Source organism: Sciurus vulgaris (assembly GCF_902686455.1).
Source record: "Sciurus vulgaris genome assembly, chromosome: 5".
Taxonomy (NCBI): Eukaryota; Metazoa; Chordata; class Mammalia; order Rodentia; family Sciuridae; genus Sciurus; species Sciurus vulgaris.
This window is the reverse complement of record NC_136465.1, coordinates 175,333,788-175,354,497: the sequence shown is the minus strand read 5'-3', so window position 1 is coordinate 175,354,497 and position 20,710 is coordinate 175,333,788. Positions and strand designations below refer to the sequence as shown.

General features: G+C 48.7%; 1 protein-coding gene across 3 annotated transcripts in view; it reads left to right on the top strand.

Annotated features, from left to right (window-relative positions):
* Window positions 1-20,710, top strand: part of PACSIN2 (protein kinase C and casein kinase substrate in neurons 2) — a 106,551-nt gene that overhangs the window by 18,777 nt on the left and 67,064 nt on the right. The window lies entirely within an intron of this gene.

The window sequence follows — 20,710 nt, the reverse complement described above, 5'->3', positions numbered from 1 at the left end:
GACAGGGTCTCACTGAGTTGCTTAAGGCCTTGCTAAGTTGCTGAGGCTGGCTTTGAACTCGTGATCCTCCTATCTCAGCCTCCCAAGCCACTGGGGTTACAAATGTGCACCACCTTGGCCAGCTCTTTAGTTTTTATTGATGCATTTTTAGTATGCATAGAAGTGGGATTTGTTATGTGATATTCGTATATGCATATAACATAATTTGATCAGTTTCATTCCCTGGTACCTTCCTTTTCCTTCCCCTCCTTCCTCCCATTTGTCACCAGCTCTTGCATTAAATGAAAAGCGTGCTTTGCGTGGCTCTCTTGGATATTGCATTTTCTTATCAGCAGCGGGGAGGGGCTGGGCTGTTTGACTGGATTAAAATTCTTCAGTGGCGCCTTGTTGCCATCTGTGTGTGTGTGCATGTGTGTGGTATGTGGTAGCCACATTCTCGGCTTTTTAAAATTTATTTTTATTTTGAGACAGGGTCTTGCTAAATTGCTCAGGTTGGCCTCAAATTGCCATCTGCTTCAGCCTCCTGAGTCTCTGGGATTACAGGCATGTGCCATAGCCCCATAAAAGGCGTCTCATTTTCTTTTCTTTTTTTTTAGTTGTATGTGGACACAATGCCTTTACTTTTTTTATGTGGTGCCGAGGTTGAAACCCAGTGCTTCACACATGATAGGCAAGTACTCAACTCCTGAGCTACAAGTACCCCAGCCCCTCACTTACTTTTTAAAAAAAATTCAAAAATTTTTTAATCCTAGGGATGCTCTCCCACTGAATTTTACACCCAGCCCTTTTTAAAAATTTTAGAGTTTTGTTTTGTTTTTTGGTACCAGGGATTGAATCCAGGGGTGCTTAGCCACATCTCCAGCCCTCCATTTTTTGTATCAGAGAATGAACTTGGGGCATTCAACCACTGAGCCACATCTCCAGCTCTATTTTGTATTTTATTTAGAGACAGGTCTCACTGAGTTGCTTAGTGCCTTACTGAGGTTGACTTTGAACTTGCTATCCTCCTGCCTTAGCTCCCAAGCTGCTGGTATTACAGGTGTGTGCCACCATGCCCAGCTAAATTTTAGTTTTAATATTGTTATTTTTTACATTTTGGTACCAGGGATTGAACTCAGGGATACTTTACTGTTGAGCTACATCCCCAGATTTTTTAAAATTTTTTATTTTGAGACAGAGGCTTGCTAAATTGCTGAGGCTGGCCTCTAATTTGCCATCCTCTTGCCTCAGCCTCCTGTGTTGCTGGGATTACAGGTGTGCACCACCATGCCTGGCTTTTTTTTTTTTTTTTTTTGAGACAGGGTCTCACTTAAGTTGCCTGGGCTGGCCTGGAATTTGCAGTCCTCCTGCTTCAGTATCTCAAGGCATTGGGCCATAGGTGTGCACCACAGCCCATAGCGCCAAGCTCTTACTGCCATCTTGAGATCCCACCTTGTGATCTGGCCCTTGCTCACCACTTTGGCCTTATCTCTTGACCCACTCCTGAACTTCTTGCATTTCTGTCCCCTAATGTGCTTCTCATAAATCCTGTTATCTCTGCTGCAGCTGCTCTTTTCCCATCCTTGCCTGCTGAGCTCGTTTTCATTCAGCCTGTCCCCAGGTGTCCTGTCCTATGGCCTGCAGAGCACATGGTCCACACCTGTCCCAGTGCTGCTCCCTGAAGCATGACTGACTCCCTGTTTGCCTTCTCCTGAGGGGGTAGGGGCTGGGTGAGGCAGAGGGTGGGAATGCCTTTTTTATTGGAATCCAGGTAAGCTCCGTGCTAGGGTCAGAGGTGGCAGACATTTGTGGAATGAGAAATGTACCCATGGAGACCGTGCAGACCCTCCAGTTCTAAGCTGTGTCGTTGTGTGTGTATGTGTTTGTTTGTATGTGTATATGTGCGCGCGCGTGCACACACGGTGCAGGGGATTAAACCAGGGCCTCGTGAATGGAGGCAAGCCCTCTACCAACTGAGCTGTATCCCAGCTATATTCCCTGTCATTCTTGTTAGTAGTGATTATTTTGAAGTTTGAACTGGTTTACATAGTTTTTTCCTTTCTCTTTGAAGAACATTTTATTTCTTTGAACTTTTTTTTGATCATGGATTTAAATTTCTGTATCCCCCCACATGTGTCTGTCATAATTTTTATGTAAACTCAAAAGAATAATTTGGGTTTTTGAAATGTTTCTTTGGAATGTGGCAAGTGGGGCCACCATGGATTAGAAGGGATCAAATTCAGTGTCTCTTTGATGGGAAGAACTTTGGCAAGAAATCCGGTCTAAGTGCTGGAAAGGGCTCTTTAGGAGCGCTTTGCTGCCCAGTGCTGGCATCTGCGCACCTGCGCTGCACAGCTCTCCTCTTGCGCTGTTGTAGTTGAAGGAGGTTAGACTTCTGGCCAGTGGACTCTGAGGGGCCCTTGAGATCTGAACCTTAAACCTGGTTTTCAGTTCATTGCATAATGTATGTCCCCCCTAATTACCAGGAGGCAGGCTAATCGGCCCCACCTGCCTGCTTTTGTGTCTGCTGAGGGAGAGGGAGGTAGAGAAACAGAAGGTCGAGTCGCACCTTTTATGAAAAGGAACTCAGGTTTTGTTTGGTCGGGGTCCACTCCTGTGCCCGGCACATGGCTGCCTTTTTAGGCTGAGTGTCTCTCTGGCAAGTGCCTTGTCCTCGTGTGCTCTCTGACCATGAGGGGACTTGGCAGTAGCCATGAATGACAAGTGTCCAGGGACTGTCTTCTTGCTCTCTCTGGTATCTGGGGCACACCTGAATTTCCTGAAGGAGTGTTCTTTCACGTTCTTTGGAAACAGGTATTCTAAATGAGATTCCTGGAGGCCTCAAACTTGAGTCTGCCTCTCTTTCTCTGAGGGTGGTGGTTGCTCCTGAACTCTGAATGAACTGCCATGAGCCACCATGGTGGCTGTTCAGTGAGGTCCCTCAGAAGGAGCAGCAGTGTAGTGATGTCATCTAGGGGCTGTGGGAAGCTCAGTAGCCCAGAAGGAGTGGCCTTTGGGCTCCTGCTCCGCTCATTCCATCCAGTGTCCGCCTGGCTCTGCAAGGTCAGTCTCACACACGCGAAGGAATTGCGGCCTAGAGAGGCGGGCGGGTGTGTCCTCAGTTAGTCACCCTAGGAAGTACCAGGGTCAGGACTTTATCTGTAATCCCTGTGTTGTGTGGATTCACACCCCCAGTCATGGACAGCGGCTTCTCCTGTCTGAGTACCAGGGTAGCCTCTGCAGGCTGTCAGGAGGTCCTGGGGGTTGCCAGTCAGCAGGTCTTGGCGGTGGAAGTGGAGTTGCTCTGCCTGTGTGGGGGATGTCATTTCCCTACAGTGAAACGCAGCCTGGGGCTTTTAACAGACGAGTAGGGCGAGGCCAGACCTGGCCTGGAAAGGTTTCCTGGGGTGGGTGGAAAAGGACAGGGACTGGATGGGGGACAGCTGAATGCTTTGCACCTGTGGTGCTCACTTTCTGGAATGTCCTTCGCCTGGCTGACCTTCCTGTCCTTTGGGTCAGAGCGCCAGAGCTCCTGTTTGGTGGCATTCAATCTAAAGTGCTCCCTCCCCAATGTCACTGGAAGGGCGTCTGACGTTAGGGTGTTTCCACGCGGGCTCTGCTGTGTCTCCATTCCTCCAGGAGATACTCACTGTCATGCAGGTGGGGCCAGTCTCTTTCTGTGGCCTCCACTCTCAGGACACTGTGGCCCTGTGAGTCCGGCGAGTGCATGGTGTTGGGGAGCAGTCCAGGAGCCAGGCACTGCGACATGGAGCTGGTCTGGCAGGAGCAGGACTGGGACTGGGGAGCCAAGGTCATTTTTTGGTATTTAGCTTCTCGTGACCAGTAATATGCTGCCCTTGGTTCATACTGGCGGCTGTTTCAGTTGGATGGCCACCGCTCTTTCCCAAGTAGCTGGGATGTTTGCCAGACCCCTTTCCACTTTTGCAGCCAGCGTGTGGCTTGCCTCAGAGGCTGGTTTTGCTGAGCGTGGGCCGCTTTCCTTTTGGGTGGATGCGTTTCTTTGGCCAGCCATCGGTTCCCTCCTCCACAGTCTCCAGCTTAGCTCCTGGGCTCTGTACAGCCCCCTTGTCTAGGGCTTGCTTTTTCTGTATTTTAGGAAGAGCTGCAGGGTGGGGGGGCTTATGGACCTTGAAATTAAAGCACCAGTCTCCTAACTCAGGACCTCGTGTGTGGTTGACTGAACTCTGAGGCTTAGTCAGGGTGACCTTGATATGTCCTTTATGCTGGTGGTGTGGAGGTGAAGCCAGGTAGCCAGCGACTTTTTAGTGACTGTCAGTCCTGCAGTCATGGATGGCAGGGTGTGGCCAGGTGGGGTGAACCGCTTCAGGAGGGAGATAGGAGTCTGGGGTAAGAACCTGGGTTCGCCCAGTGATTCTGGGTGGAGATAGGCAAGGCAGGGGGCACTCTGATTTCAAACCTGTCACTGCCTCCAGAATATGACGTGGTCCTGAAGAAGACAGAGGCTAAAAGCAGCTGCGCTGGACGACGTGGCATGTGCGCCTGGTGCTGCAGGGGCTGCTCACTGAGTGCTGTCATTGGTGGGGTGCTGGTTAGTAAAGGGTGCCCTTGCTAAGTCTGAAACTGCGCCTGGGTGTGGAGGGAAGTGAGGGCCTGGGGGTGCTGGGGGCACAGCAGGGCCTCTGGGGCCCATCAGGAGTGACCTGGGACCCAGCTGGCTTCTGGTGGGTGGGTGTGCCCCATCACAAGAGGTAGGTAGCCCAAAGAGGAGGAATCTTCTTTCTGGTCACATGGTTTTTGCGTGCTTCCTGGTCCGTTTTTACAGGAAGCAGCCCGTGTTGGCTTTCCTGGCCTTTGGTCACCAGAGAAAGCAAACTGAACTCACATAGTCCATCCCTAGTGCTTAATTTAGAATGACAGATGCTAAGTGTGGGCCCACTTTGGTTTCCCACACTGCACTTTTGGGGGCCAGTAGTTGCTGCTTTGGAGAAGTTAGTCACAGCTGCTTGGCTGGAGGAGCTCATTGTCAGGAAGTGCCAAGGGGAGGAGGCTGTCTCTGCAGTGGGAGCTCCCGCTTCCCAGGCTTAAGTGACCCCGCAGCTCTGCAGCCCTTGGGCTCAGTTGAGGTGAGGGAGATTTTGTGTCCGTTCCTCTGGTTTGCTTTGCTGCTATTCCCACATGTCCCAGAGCACTGATTGAAGGAGCATTGTTTGCACCTGGACTGGCTTTGGGTCAGGTGTAGCCAACTTGCTGTCCTGTGTCAGGTGCGGCACAGTCACCTTGGGGTACTTTTCTCCTTGGCAGGCAGGTCTCCTCATCTGCAGATTGGGGAGATGACGCGTGGCAGGCTGACGCATCCACATCAAGAGTCACCTGAGGGAAGCCTGTGTCCTATAGCTTGTCTTTCAGGCTGGTAATTGAGAATTCTGTGTTATTGATTTGTCCCGTCTTTAAACAGCTTACACAGTCGTCCTGTCTTCATGGAGGGCAGGCAGGAACTTTTTTTTTTTTTTTGCAGTGCTGGGGATGGAACCCAGGGCCCTGTACTTGTAAGTCAAGCACTTTACCAACTGAGCTTTCTCCCCAGCCCAGGAACATTTTTAATGTCTGGCTAAGTGCTGTGTGTGTCTGTGCAGGCTCCTTCCAACTGCCCTTACCCTAGTTGATTTCTCACGGTCCCCCCCACGTGGCAGCACTGACCCTCGCACTTGACATGACCAGCACTTGTCTCAGGAGACTGGCACCAGCCACTAGTGGGCTGGCTGAAGAAGCTTAGTATAGGTATGTGTGAACACACGCTTATAAACCTGGGAAATAAGTGCACAGCTGTTGGTATGAAAACTATTAATCAAAAAAATATAAACACTTGCTGACCAAATTATAAGCGTGTATAAGTCATGCGTAAAGAATTAGGTGAAAATCTAGAAAACTCGAAGATTCTGCATTCATGTTGTTTTGTACATCTGTGTCTTCATCATCTTTGGGCAGAAACTGGAAACTCGAGGCAATAAATCATGGATATGGTTTATACAAGAAACTGACTGGCAGTTCTGATCAGTGAAAGTCAAAGAAAAGGCAGGGGCTGGTGTGGCCTAGCAGTGGAACACTTGCCAGCAGGCGCAGGCCCTGGGGTCACCCCAGCACCCAAAAACAAGAAGGCCACTGAAGGGTCAGCACGTGAGAGTCCATTTTTTTTTTTTTTTTAAGTTAAAAACAAAATGCCTAAACTATGTTTTTAAAAAATGATTCTTTATCCTACTTCTTCAGTTAACCAGCTAGTGGCAAGTGTCTCACCTGAGACAAATGGTGAGGCCACTTGGCCAGGTGTTAGGTCAAGTGCTGGGGGCCGTGCTGCCTCGTGGAGGAGACAGTGAAGTCAGGGTGAGGGTGGGTGAAGGAGCTGTGCGCAGGCGCAGCACGCCACCCAGCACGGTGCTGATGTTCTTCTGTGAAAACGGGACGCTGGCTGTGCAAGTTATTTAAAGAGCGTGTTATGTATGTACATTTACACCAAGAATCAGACTTCCCCTAAGCAGAGACTTGAGGACTGACGGGTCCCGCACGCTGTGCAGCTTGTGGGTCTGTTTGCCACACATGTTCAGTAGGCTCGGGGGTCTGTATTTAAGTACCCACACCACAAGTTAGGCCGTGGTGAATGTGCCTGAAGAGAGGAACCCAGCCCAGCAGGACAGGATCAGAGAATGCATAGTGAAGATGGCATTTTCCCCAGGCCATTAATTTCTTTTTCTGTTTAGTTGACTACTTTTATGTTTAGTTAAATATTTACATTTTCCTGTGAATAGAGATGTAAACAGATACAACTGTCCGCAGTCCCTGAGCCCTGATAAGAACATGGGAAGTGCCTTGTTTTTCTCTGGTATTGGGGGATGGCACCCAGGGACTGCACATGCCAGGCAAGTGCTCTACCACTGGCCATCTCCCCAGCCCCTTTGAAGTACTTCTGAAATTTCTGGGTCTCAGCCCTTTGTGGAGGCATGTCTGTTTCTCCTGAGTGACAAAACTCCATAATTCTGTTGTTTGTGCTCTACTGCAGGGGATTGGTCAAGAGGGACAGGTTCACTAGGCGCACTGGCGCACACCTGTAATCCCAGCAGTTTGGGAGACTGAGGCAGGAGGATCATGGGTTCAAAGCCAGCCTCAGTTATTTAGCAAGGCCTTAAGCAACTCAGTGAGACCCTGTCTCTAAATAAAATACAAAAAAGGACCGGGGATGTGGCTCAGTGCCCCTGGGTTCAGTCCCTGGTACCCAAAACAAAACAAAACAAGCAAGCGAAAAAGAGGGACAGGTTCCCGTCTGCCAGAGTGCAGTAACCTGATCAGAAAAGCCATTTTTTTGGAAGACGCTTGGTGGGGTGGCCTCACAGATCCAGAGGAACCTGAAAAGGAGGCTGGGGGAGGGAGCCTCTCCGCAGCCTGACTGGAGTGCTGTAGTCAGGAGGAGTGGCGTCCATCTATCTGGAAACGCCGGGAGCTCGGACCGCCACGGGTCAAGCTGGGTCCAGAATGCAAGGACGCCTTGCATGGTCTCACTTGTCACTTCTGCTGACAAAAAGCACAGCACCTCGTTCACAGGGATTCTAGCGTGTTGCCAGACCGCGTCCCTGAGTCTCTGTCACTGTGCCCTGGAAGCCCTGTTGGTCTGTCTGTGTGCGTGGGTGCACTCAGTGCAGGGGGCCACAGCATCCGGAGCCTGCGGCCCTGCCTTGCAGTCAGCCATTGGGACAAGGTGGCCTCCTGGCTCTCCCCCAGTTCAGTGTGGCCCTGTGTCCCTGTCTTGTCACGTGCACACGAGGGCTATTTGCACTAGTTTATTAGAGTTCTTAAAGGTCATTGCATGTTCTGTGCTCGTGCCACGTGTAAGCAGCAAGGTGGTGACGAGTTGCCAGCCACAGCCCTCCGGCGAGCTAGCCTGGCCTGCTTTAGGCCGGCGGAACAGCCCGTCTTCTCCTCGCCTCACGTCTCAATGAGGAAGCTCTGCAGGCGTCACTCAGCAACCTGCTGCTTCCGCTCGCTTCCGAGCTCCCTGGAGAAGCACGGAGTGCTGGGGTCTGGAGGCTTGGTGCCGCGCCCTCTGCTCTCGGGTGGCAGGTAGCTCTCCGGACTGAACCGTGCCAGCCTTTCTTTAGACGTGCAGTGGCCACACGTGGGCACCACTTTTCGGGGCACTCCACCAGCAGTAGGTGGTGTCTCGTTCTAGGCTGATGATTCCTTTGCTGTTTTCCTGAGAACTAGCAAGTGGAACATCATTTTTCATGTTTATTGATCACTTGTATTTCTTTTTCTATGAATTCCATATCCTTTGCCCCCCTGCCATTTTCCTTTTTGATTTCTAGGAATTCTTTGGATGTTAGGGCTCCAAAACATTTATTGCATGTGTTGCACATGTGTCCTCCTGGCTATTGTTCCTATAATTTGTTTTTACTTTGTTTAGGTGTCTTCTGCCATAAAATGTTGAGGTTTGTATGTAGTCAAATATGCCTGCCTCTAAAGCATTTGTGTTTCCTGTTCTACCATGCTCTAGAGAAAGCAGTAAGACAGTTTTACTTGTGTGTGGGTTTATGCATGTATATGTTTATACATATATGCTGCATTTCTAAATACATTCCTAATTTAAAAAATTGAATACAGTACTATATTAGAAGATGAATCCTCCATGAACAAGCAAGTTTATTCCAGAAGTGCAAGAGTAGCCTAACACCGGGGACCGTAGCAGCCCCAGAAAGTTGTGTCCCAACCCAGCTGTCTGCTAATTTTCTGACTTTGGCCAAATTTTTTAGTCTCACTAAGGCTTAGTCTTCTTGTCTATAAAATTGGCAGGACAGGAATAGTACTCCTGTATAGGGTTAAATTAAGGACTGAATGGGTTAATTCCTGTTCAGTGGTTAGGACAGGACCTGGTACACAGTAGGTTCTCAGTTTATATATATATATATATATATATATATATATTTTTTTTTTTTTTTTTTTTTTTGCAGTGCTGGGGATTGAACCCAGGGCCTTGTGCTTGCAAGGCAAGCACTCTACCGACTGAGCTATCTCCCCAGCCCCTCAGTTAATATTATATATAATAATTCCCTGCATCAAATTAAAGAGGAAACCCATGTTTCCTAAAAGGCACGTGCTATGATTCTGTAGCTGATCCTAACAAGAATGTAAGTGAAGCAATTGTAGAAGAAATTACCAGAACAGCAGTGAGCATGTGAGGTGGCTGCTCCGCTCCAGGCTGGACAGGAAGGCGATGCCTGGAACTGGCAGGCTTGGAGCCCTGTCACTCTGCTGTCTGGAGCAGCATACCCCGGCCAGCACTTCCACGGCCTCTCACCACCTGGGGTCCTGTGGAACCAGGAATCCCTGGGGCCGGCAGGGAATAGGACTGCTCCAGTGACAAGCCACCCCAGAACGTCCAGGGAGCAGCTTTGTTCTAGGAGGGATTTCAGGAACCGAGTGAGATATCCGGAACTCCCGAGAGTCCCAACAGGTGGGTCAGCAGGGCCAGCGTCCTCGGTCTGCGGGCGAGGGATTGGCATGGGCATCTTTTCTACCTGCCCTTCACATGTGAAACAAGCGTAGGGCTGTCCACCTGAGGGCGGAGGCCTGCAAGCTCCCCACCCTGAAGGACTGCCGTCAGGTCGGACCTCCCAGACTGGCCTGGAGGCTGTGGGGCCGGGATGTGAGTTAGCACTGACTTGCTCTTGTGAATACCTGTGTTTCCTTTCGTGTTTGTCTTGGGGCATTTATCTCGTCTACTTCTTGTTTAGAAATGTTTTATTAGAAAGCTTGAAGTTGACGTGAAACAGTAGAGATTCGGTGTTTTGTATGCCTGTGTGATACTGGGGAGCAAACTCAGGGCCTGGCATGTGCTAGGCAAGGGCTCTGTCACAGAATTACATCCCAGCCCTTTTTAAATTTTAGTTTTGAGACAGAGTCCCATTAAATTACCCAGGCTTTCCTTGAACCTGTGATCCTCCTGCCTCGGCCTCCCAAGTAGTAAGTAATACTTGGCTGTTTTTGTAGCATAATGATAAATGACTTGAGCCAACCTCCCAGCTGCAGAAAGAAACCATTGTTCCACAAGGAAGCTCCTGGTGGGTACATCCTGCCAGGAGTGGGCTCAGTCTTGGGTCTTTCATCATTCCCTTGTTGTTTTTTAGAATGGATACACCCACATATATGTATCTATAAATAATAGATTCAGTTTTTGTATAAAGTGGGAATTATAAATAATTTGCAAAATGCCTTTTCCTGTTTACAACTAGATAATTTTCTATTGTGTGCATCATATCAGGGTTCTCCAGAGGAAAAAAACATGTATCCCCTGCTTGTTGTATGAATGTATGTGTATATGTTTGTAGGTATATATATGATTTATCATAAAGAATTGGCTCATGCATTCATGGAGATTGGCAAGTCCAAATATGTTTGCCCGTGGGCTCTAGACTAGGGTAGATGGTAGTGCAGGTAGAGTTCCCTCAGTGTTTCTGTTCAGACCTTCAACTGATTGGATGAGGCCCACCCCCATTGTGGAGTGCAGTCTGCAGTCTACTGATTAAAGTGTTAATATCATCCAGAAACATCCTTGCAGAAATATGCACAATGTTTGACTAAATCTGAGCATTCTATGACTGAGTCAGCAGGCACAGCAGATCCTGGGTTGCTTCCATTTTTTAAATTGAGTGCCTTCTTTATGAAACTCTCAATTTTCTTAGGTCTGCACTTAGAAGTAGAATTTCTGGCTTGTGGGGCAGTTGCTCAGCATGCAGGGAATGTAGTGAAATATAGCTCACCTCCACCCTGGAGGTCAGAGGCGCTGTCTTCTTCAACAGCTGAAGCAGCAGAAGCTCAGCGGTGAGCTGATGTGTGATTCTGCAGCTGGTGGCTGTGCGCTGGTTTGAGCGGGATCTGTACCTCTCCACTGGTGACATCTGCACTGGGCTGTGTGTGCCAAAATGCCGCTGCCATTTCTCTCATGGGCGTTTCTCCATTCTTCTTTGTCCCGGTGCTAAGCCCTGCGTGGGGGGCCGAGGAAACAGGGCAGTGGAAGTGGGAGTCCGGGAGAGGCCCAGGCCCCAGGGCCGGAGTAGAGCTGGCTTGCTTCCGTGGCAGCTCTGGGGCAGGGCCGAGCCTGGCGACTGTGTTCGGCTCTCCACACCTGGGGAGAGAACAGGCACGCTGGCCTGCGAGCCTGCCCCCGAGCTTCTCGGCTACCCAGTGTGTGAATTCCAGTTAAATAAAACATGTTTTTAAATGAATGGAGAAAGGATGTATAGCCTTGTTCTTTTTTTTTTTTTCTTTTTTCTTTTTAGTTGTCAATGGACCTTTATTTAATTTATTTTTTTGCGGAGCTGAGAATCAAACCCAGTGCCTGACACATGCCAGGCAAGCACTCTACAACTGAGCCCAGCCCAGCCGCTAGCCTTGTTTTTACTGAGAAGATTGGGGTGTACTGGAGCAGTGCTGGGCATGGGGTGCTAGGTTGTTCCCGGACACCTAGTGCAGAGCACCGGGGAAGCCTTGACCGCATTTCATCAGTACTCGTCAAGGACCGGGTGAGGAAAAACGCAGCTGCTCAGGAGGTCTCAGTTCACCCGAAGCTTGCGCATCAGGCTCGGCCATTTGGAAACTTGCCCTGGAGGACAAGTGCCCCCTTCTTTAGATCCTTCTGTACAAGAAGATTATTTTAAAACGCCACTGCCGGCCTGCTTGCGCTGTCTTCCAGCCGTCTCCACAGGGCATCTGGACAGGCATGTTTCTCAGAGGCTCTTACTGGGGTGGACATTTCCATGCCCGACGTGTTTGCTCCCTTTGCCGGGCAGATGTCAGCTTTGTCCAGGTGCTTGCTTCTGATCTTGAACTTCTGGCCGTGCACTGTGCCAACCCGAGATGCAAGTTATCTCATGTGATCTCGGCAACTCCCCCAGGTAGGTACTGAGCCGTCTCCACTGTAGTACTAGAGGAATGGAGAAATTTCCAGGTCTCGCAGCTGCTCACGGTCCCCTTCCATGATTTCATCTGCTCGTCTGTTTCCCACACAAGTGCATGTGGAGGGGTGGCTAGGGACCCAACGCCAGCTGGTTACCGGTCCAAATCCTTACATGGCAGTGTCTCGTCCCAAGTCCAAAGGCCACTGGAAAGATTATTTAAAAGACTTTAAATACAATATACTTCAGTTTTAAGTGGTAAAAGTAAAAGAAAGACATGAAATTTATAAAATGGGATACACGTTAAGATTGTAGCTGGTACTCTGTAATTTTCTCCTTATTTCATAGAATGGAAGCTTTTAGAAGTGAGCAACCATGTCTTTAAATTGGACTTACATAACACCAGGGCCTAGGGCTTCTGAAGTACACTCGTTACCTGCCTGGTTGAGGTTCAATATTGAAGATCTTGGCTAATGGTCAAGATCTTTCCCATCTTGGCGTGTGGACTACTTGATCTTAGAAAGGGGAAGACATAGTTGAGTTCTGGAGGGCCTTGGATCATGATCACATTTATTTAGACATTTATATGTCTCCTGATTATACAAAGGATTTGAGTTGGGTATTCGGGAATACAGGGGGAAAAAAAAAAAAAAAAAAGGCCTCCTCCTTGCTGTCCCCAGAGCAACACAGTGAGATACATGTTCCATTCTGCCAAGCACCTCACAGGTGACCTTGAGTTCTTTCTCACTGTCTCCTGGCGTGTTGGCCCAGGGCACACTGTGCTGTCAGACATGGCAGCTTCACGCACCACCGCCTATGTGACTGTGGGCAAGCCGCTTTGCCCTGAGCTGTAGTTTTCCCTTCGGAACGTGGGCAGTGCTCCCCCTGCACAGTTAACATGAGCACAGGGTCGCTGCATGCAAAGGCCTGGTACGCATGTATGAGACACTCAGGAAGTCAAGCCTGGTGGTATTGTCCTCTTGCAGAATTCCTCAACCCACTTTGTGGTGGTACACTTTACTGTCGCACAGCCCAAACATCAGCAGAGTGATTCTTTTATGAAGTAAAGATATTTAGTTTTAAGACTTTTTATTTATTCTGAGAGTGCACTACAGGTTAATCCAAATCCAAAATGCTCCAAATCTGAAACTTTGTGAGCACCGACATGAGGCTACAAATAGAAAATTCTACAAGTGCAATTTTGTTTCATGGACAAAACTATTAAAATACTATGTAAAATTACCTTCAAGCTATGTGTGTAGGGTATGTATGAGACAGATGAATTTCTTTTCTTTTTTTTTTTTTTTTTTTTGTATCTGGGATCGAACCCAGTGATCCTTTTCACCACTGAGCCACATGCCTAGCCCTTTTTTATATTTTATTTAGAGACAAGGTCTCACTGAATTGCTAAGTGCTTTGCTAATCTGCTGAGGCTGGGTTTGGACTTGGGATTCTCCTGCCTCAGCCTCCTGAGTTGCTGGGATTTCAGGCATGCACCACTGCACCTAGCTGAGACAGATGACTTTCAGGTTTTGACTTGGGTCTCTTCCCCAAGATCTCTCATTTAGAGAATGAGATATTTGTACACACAAATATTCTAAAATCTGAAAAGTTCTGAAATCTGAAACCCCCTCAACCTGTAACTTTTTTAGTGTTCAAATGCCCTTTAAAAAAATCATAAAATGGCTTTGCAATGAAATCATGGGAGGCAATAGGTTTTTTCTTTTATTGGTACCCTCTGGGCGAAGTAAAGTTGGCATCCTTGTGCTTTTCTTTTGCCCCCAGTGAAAAATAGTGATCAGTGAAGTTGTGGGCTCCTGTCTTGGAGCTCTGCTGTCCCTTAGAGGAGGGGGACACTGTAGCCTGAGAGAGGGTGACAGCCCAAGGTGCAGGGTGACACGAGCCCTTCTTTCCATGACTCGGCCTAGGGCTTGCCTTCCTGGGACTTGCCCGCCTCTCTTGCTCACCCCCCTCCCATCCCAGCTTGGCTCCCTGCTTAGGACTGTTATGTGGGACCTGTCTTCCTGTACGGTCCTCTGGGCAATCGTCCATCTACCCTACTGTGTAGACTCTAAACTGCTTAGGGGCAGCAATGGCGAATTATTTAATTTGTAACTTCCATCATTAAGAAGGTGCTGAATAAATGTTTTTCAGATAGTGTGTTAGCTTTCTATCAGAACAGCAAATACCTGAGGTAATCAGCTTACAAAGAGAATAGGTTTATTTTGGCTCACAGTTGTGGGGATTTCAGTCCATGATGAGTTGGCCATGTTGGTTTGGGGCCTGTGGCAGGAGTATAGCAGAGCATAGATGCTTGCCTGGTGGCTGGGGTGCAAGAGGAAGAGGAAGAGACCGGGGTCCCACAGTTTCCTTTAAGGCTACACCCTCAGTGACCTGAAGAATTCCCACAGGCTCCATGTCTTTAAGTTTCCCTATCTTCCAATAGTGCCACACTGGGGACCAAGCTTTAACACACAGACCTTGGTGGGGCAATCAGGATCTAGATGTTAACTGGCACAGTGGTGCACACCTGTAATCCCAGCAGCTCGGGAGCTGAGGCAGGAGGATCGCAAGCTCAATAACTTAGCAAGGCCCTGAAAAACTTAGACCCCATCTCAGAATAAAAAATAAAAAGGGCTAGGGATGAAGCTCAGTGGCAAAGTGCCCCTGGGTTCAATCACAGAACCAAAAAAAAAGAAGGAAGGAAATCAAATTTTAGCAGGTGGCTGAATTAGAATATAATTAAACGAAGGAGAAAAATCACATCATAAGACATCATAACATAGCATGCTCCCTAACTTCTCCTGAAATGTCCCTGAACTCACCGGGAACTTTGCGGAGCAGAGTTTTCCTTCTGGATTTTAGAACTCCCTCCTGGGGTCATTTTCCATCCTCAGTGTATTATCCAAAGGCTTGCGCTGTTCCCAGACAGTGCACAGTGCGACATCTTAGCCACCAAAATGACATCTTGACCACTGAGATGTGTTAGGAAATGAGGTGCTGCTTTTCCTGATGGCCTTTGGGGATTTTATAAAACATGTAAGAAAAAAGTTCCATGTTCTTTCTGTCCTGTGGGTGCTTTGACGTTCTCTGTTGGGCTTTCTGCTGTAACTGGTCTGGTGGCAGCAGCTTTTTTGTCCTTCCTTCCTTTTTTCTCCGTCTTTGGGTAACTGCCAGAGAAGCGAAGAAGCTTATGTAAGGGGTTTCAACTTTGTTTTGCTTTGCCAAAGATAGAACTGGTGCTCAGCTTTGTCCTGGCACCTTCCTTGGTAGAGAATGCTAGACCCTTGGCCTGTTCACCCCTTTCTGTGGGTGGCTCTGGAGGAGCAGAGGGCTTTCAGCAGGCTCTGAAGTTAGCTGCCACCTGCTCCCGCCTTGTCCTAAGATTGACCTGTGACAGTGATCCTAGTTATTGATACGGTATGTTCCAGAATTTAATATGTACTTATCACTTGAAGACAAAGAAAAGACTTTAAATTAGCATATTAATTATGGCTTTTGAAACCTGTCATTGAAAGCTGCCATTTCTATTTTTTTCTTTGGTACCCGGGATTGAACTCAGGGGCAGTGGACCACTGAGCCACATCCCCAGCCCTATTTTGCATTTTATTTAGAGACGTGTCTCACTGAGTTGCTTAGTGCCTTGCTTTTGCTGAGGTTGGCTTTGAACAGGCTCCCAAGCTGCTGGAATCACACACGTGCACCACCGCGCCTGGCTAAAACTGCCATTTCTGTCACTTCCCTTGTTGTGTCACATTCTGTACGCAGCGATAGGCTGGCTGGAAGGGTGACGTTGGGCTCATCAGGATCACTGGTGTGTGTCAGAGCCCCAGTTATCCCAAGGCTTGCGACCCAGTGAAGTACACTCAGGCTGACGTGTAGGGAGCTTGTTCTGCCCTTGACTCAGGCTCCTTGTGATGTGGTTTGTGGTAGTGTTGTCTCCACTGTGCTGCAGAAGCAGGGCCAGGTGGGAGACAGTTCAGCCGGGCTTTTCTTTCTTCTTTTCTCCTCTCCTGTCTCCTTTCCCCTCCCGCTTCTTCTCCCCTTCGTTCTTTCTCTTTGAGATACTGTTACAGCTGAATGCATCCATGCGTGGACCTTGACAGATGGAACATTTCCCGGCCCCCAGAAGTTCCTCGAACCCTTTACGGTCAGTCCCCTGCCTGGCTCCCTGGCTAGCGATGATCTGTCACTGCAGAGTGGTCTCGCCCGGGTTGGGTTCATCACAGACAGACACAGCGTGTGCTGTTTGGCATCTGGCTGCTGTTGCTCGGCAGAGTGCTGCTGTGATCCCCATGTTGTGCCCACTGCTAACCCGTTCCTTTTTTATCGCTGAGTAGTTTTCCATGCATGTCACTGCCACACATAGTTGTGGTGTCCCTGCCACTGCAGGAGTATCTGTGTGGTCCTTTTTAGTCCCCCACTTCCTCTCCAACTTTCCGCAGTGTTTGAGGCAGTAAACCAGATTTGGGAGCCTTTTCATAAAGGCCTGGAGTCTGTGGCTCCTTAGGCAGTTTGGCTTCTCAGAGCCGCTCTGCGCTGGCCCCGTTGTGCTTGCTCTTCTGGAGGTGGGGAGGTTGGGCTCCTGATAGCTAAGGCATTCTATCAGAGGGCTCCCGCGTGGCTTCTACCTTCTCTCCTGATGGCGAAGCGCCTGGCTCTGCATTTTGGGCTCCTTTAATTCAGGGACTCAGATACTTAGGGACTGAGGAAGCTTCCCAGGTGGGGCTGCCAGGCACCCTCACCTCCCCTGTAGCCACTGCCATCGAGGTGTCCTGCTTTGTCCTGACCTTGTTCTGCCTCAGCTTGACCTTCAGCCCTGTGGGGGTGGGGGACTGAGGGATAGAGCTGCAGAATTTTGTTCATAACCCAAGCCCCATATAGGCAGAGGCAGGAGGGTCGCAAGTTTGAGGCCAGCCTCAGCAACTCGGCAAGGCCACAAGCCACTGAGTAAGGCCCTGTCTCACGCTTAAAAAAACGGGGGGGGGGGGGGCTGGGCATATGGCTCAGTGGTAAAAAGCACCCTTGGTCCAATCCCCGCTACCAAACAGCAGCAGCAACCACGCCCCAAGCATGCGAGCCCATCACTGCTTTGTGAGTGCTGCACAGGAGACGGGCTGCTTGGCACGGGGGAAGAGCTGGAGGGGTAGGGGGCTCACTCAGGACGCAGGGTTTATTCTGAGGTCATGGAGACATCCTGGATGTAGGTGGCAGAGGCTGGGCCATCTGTGAATATTACTAAACACATGGACTCATGCTCTTTAAATGGTGCATTGGGTGACCTGTGAACTAGATCTCAGTAAAGCTGTTAAAAAAAGACATGGTGGTTTTAAACCAAGGATAGACCAGCAGAGGGACTGGGAAGAGTCATACTGTAGACATTTTGTTCCCTCCTCATGTAACATGCTTTGTTGCCAGATACTCACAGTTTTACCTGAGTGTGGTAGAGGGTGAGCCTTGAAGAATCACCTGGTCTGATTGAATCTGTCCTGCCCTTACTAGCTGCCGCTTTGCTCAGCCTCTGTTGTGGTTGCCCTTCCTGTAAGACTGGGCTGATAGCACCCGTCTTGTGAAGTCTCTTTACTCATTTATATTTACTAATTTTCCTGAGGTACTGGGGATCGAACCCAGAGGCACTTTACCACTGAGCTGCATCCCCAGGCCCCCGCCCCCACCTTTTTTTTGTGGTGCTGGGGATTGAACCCAGGGTCTTATGAATGCTAGGCAAGCACTCTACCAACTGAGCTATATCCCCAGCTCCCAGCGCCAACCCTTTTTATTTTTATTTTTAATTTAGTTACCAAGGCTGGTCTTGAACTTGAGATCCTCCTGCCTCAGCCTCCTGGGTAGTTGGGGTTACTGTGTGGAGTTTTTTAAGTAGCTTGTGAACTTAAGCCATTTCACTGTGGCATCAGATAAAGGAGCAGTGGTGTTAGATCCTTGTCCCGTTGTCTTTTTTTTTGGTACCCAGGAGCACTTAATCACTGAGCCGTATCTCTAGCCCTTTTTATATTTTATTTAGATACAAGGTCTCACTAAGTTGCTTAGGGCCTTGCTAAATTGCTGAGGCTGGCTTTGAACTTACAATCTTCCTGCCTCAGCCTCCTGAGTTGCTGACATTACAGGCGTGTGCCACCATGCCTGGTGGTCCCGCGGTCTTTGAGTTGGGCTTGGTTAATACTTCTGTCGGCTTGAATCGCACCAGGAGACTTCCCCTAAGCTGTGCTGATGTGTGGGTACTCAGCCTGTGGACGAGGACCAGGCGATGGTGGCTCTGGTCGTCTGGACTCCTGGTTGTTGGATTTTTTTCTCTGCCATAATCCACATGGTTTGAGTGGGCTGGAGGCAAGTCCTTAGGGAATCAACCCGTATCCCCTCCTTTGGGAAGCTCTTCCTGACCCTGCTACCAACTCTGAACCATTGCTCCCTTCCTTTGCAGTGTCCCCAGCACTTGGGACAGGCTAGGTTCTAGCATTCGTGCACTCTCACCGTTTTACTCATTTACAGTTCTGCTCAGCTCGTACACTGAGGACCCGTCCAAGGCAGGACCTTGGCTTCTTCAGTTGTGGGGCACTAAGTCCTTAAGGACTGTCCCTGGCACTCTTTATTGAATGAGTGCCCAATGATTTCAAGTCTTTGGTGACAGGAACCAGATCAGAACTGGAAATACCAGCTGAGGCCTGCGTGCAGAGGTTACCAGGTGGGTTTCTGGAGTAGTGTTTCTGTCCCAGCACTGTGCCAGAGGGCTGTGTCCCTCCCCAGAGCAAGAGAGCTGCCTGAGCCAGTCCTGTCCTCTGCCAGAGGAGCCACTTTTTCTCCTGAGTCCACTGGTGAGGCGTGGCTGATGTAACGTCTGGCAAAAGTGCCCAGCCATGCTGAACACTGGGCTCGCTCCTTCATGCTGCCGTTACCGTTTGCCTTCTTTTTTTTTAACATTATTTCTTTGTGACCTTATTTGTCATATTTTTTTATGTAGTGCAGAAGATGGAACCCAGTGCCTCATATGTGCCAGGCAAGCGCTCTACCACTGAGCCACAACCCAGCCCCACCATCTACATTCTTGATTCAGGTCAAATTTAGGTGTTTGTTAAGTGGCAGTTGTATCGGAGACCCAGTTTTGCTCCTTCAGGAAAGCCAGGATGGAGAGGCTGTGGGGCGTAGCCAGCTGAGACTGATGGCTTCCTGACTGGGTTCAAATCTGCACCCCCACCCCATACTAGCTGTGTGACACTGGGCAAGCTCTGTGACCTCTCTGTACCCTCAGTTATCTCATCTGGAATGTTGAGCTGACATTACCTCCATAGGGTTATTTTCACAGTGAACCAGAAATGAAGTAAGCACTATATAAATGTTATGGAATAGCTTGTGTTGGTTGGATTTAAAAAAAGAATGAGATTCTTGGGATGATTTTTTTCCGTTTAAAAAATATTTTGTAGTTGTCAATGGATTGTTTCTTTCATTTATTTATTTATTTGTTTATTTATTTATTTATTTATTTATATGTGGTGCTGAGAATTGAATCCAGTTCCTCTTACATATGATACAAGTGCTGTACCACAGAGCTAGCTATTTTTTTCCCTTTTGGTTCTGGGGTTGAACCCAGGGGCTCTTAACCACTGAGCAACATCCCCATCCCTTTTTATTTTGAGACAGGGCCTCACTAAGTTACTGAGGCTGGCTTTGAACTTGCAATCCTCTTGCCTCAGTCTCCCCAGCCACTAGGACTATAGGCTGTACCACCATGCCACCATGCCTGGCATATTGTAGAAGATTTTTAAGAGGTTTTTTTTTTTTTTTTTTTGGTACCGGGGATTGAACCCAGGGGCCCCTGCATGCTAGCCAAGCACTCTACTATGGAACTGGAGAAAGTTCTAGTCCATTTTTAATTTTTTTTTTTTGTACCAGGAATTGAACCCAGGGGTGCTTAACCACTGAGCCACATCCCCAGCCCATTTTTATATTTTATTTATTAAGCATCTCACCAAGATGCTTAGGGTCTCTCTAAGTTGCTGAGTCTGGCTTTGAACTTGTGATTCTCCTGCCTCAGCCTCCCAAGCTGCTGGGATTACAGTCATGCTTCACCAAGCCCAGCCCTTTTCAATTTTTTTTTTTTAATCAAAATCAAATGGGTACAAATTGTTTCTCTGGTTCTACATGAAGTAGAGGGGTACCATTCCTTTTTCAATTTTATTGTGAGAAAGCATCTTGCTAAGTTGCCCTGACCTTAAACTCGTGATCCCCCTGCTGCAGAGTTGCTGGGATTACTGGTGTGCACCACTGTGTCCAGCTGAAAACTCTTTTGTGATTTACTTTTTCATGGTACTGGAATGTGAACCCAGGGCATTCTACCACTGAGCTACATCACAGTCCTTTAATTTTTTTTAATTGAGACGGGCTCACCCTAAGTTGCTGAGCCTCAGACTCGCAGTCTCCCTGCGTCAGTTCCCCAAGTCTGGGAACACAGACGTGTGCTGGCTCAAAGACTCTGTTGAAGAATAGCACGGATACGTAAAAGCGCACAGATTCAAGTACACACACGGCGCCCACACAATCAGTTCAGCACAGAACACCCTCAGGAGCCTGCCTGGTGCCGCTGCTCCCTTCCCCGGCGGAGGTGGGCCCAGAGCAGTTGCCCCTCCTGTGCTTTACCTAAGGGACTCGAGCGTCGAGCGCGTGCGTTCTTGTGGGCACATGTATTTTAGGATTAGGAAAGAGGATCTTTTCTTCCCTGCCTAAAGTTACTTTGTTGTTTTTTCTTCACTTTCAGTTCTTTATCGGAATGGAAGACACAGGATGTTTTGTTTTTACTCTAA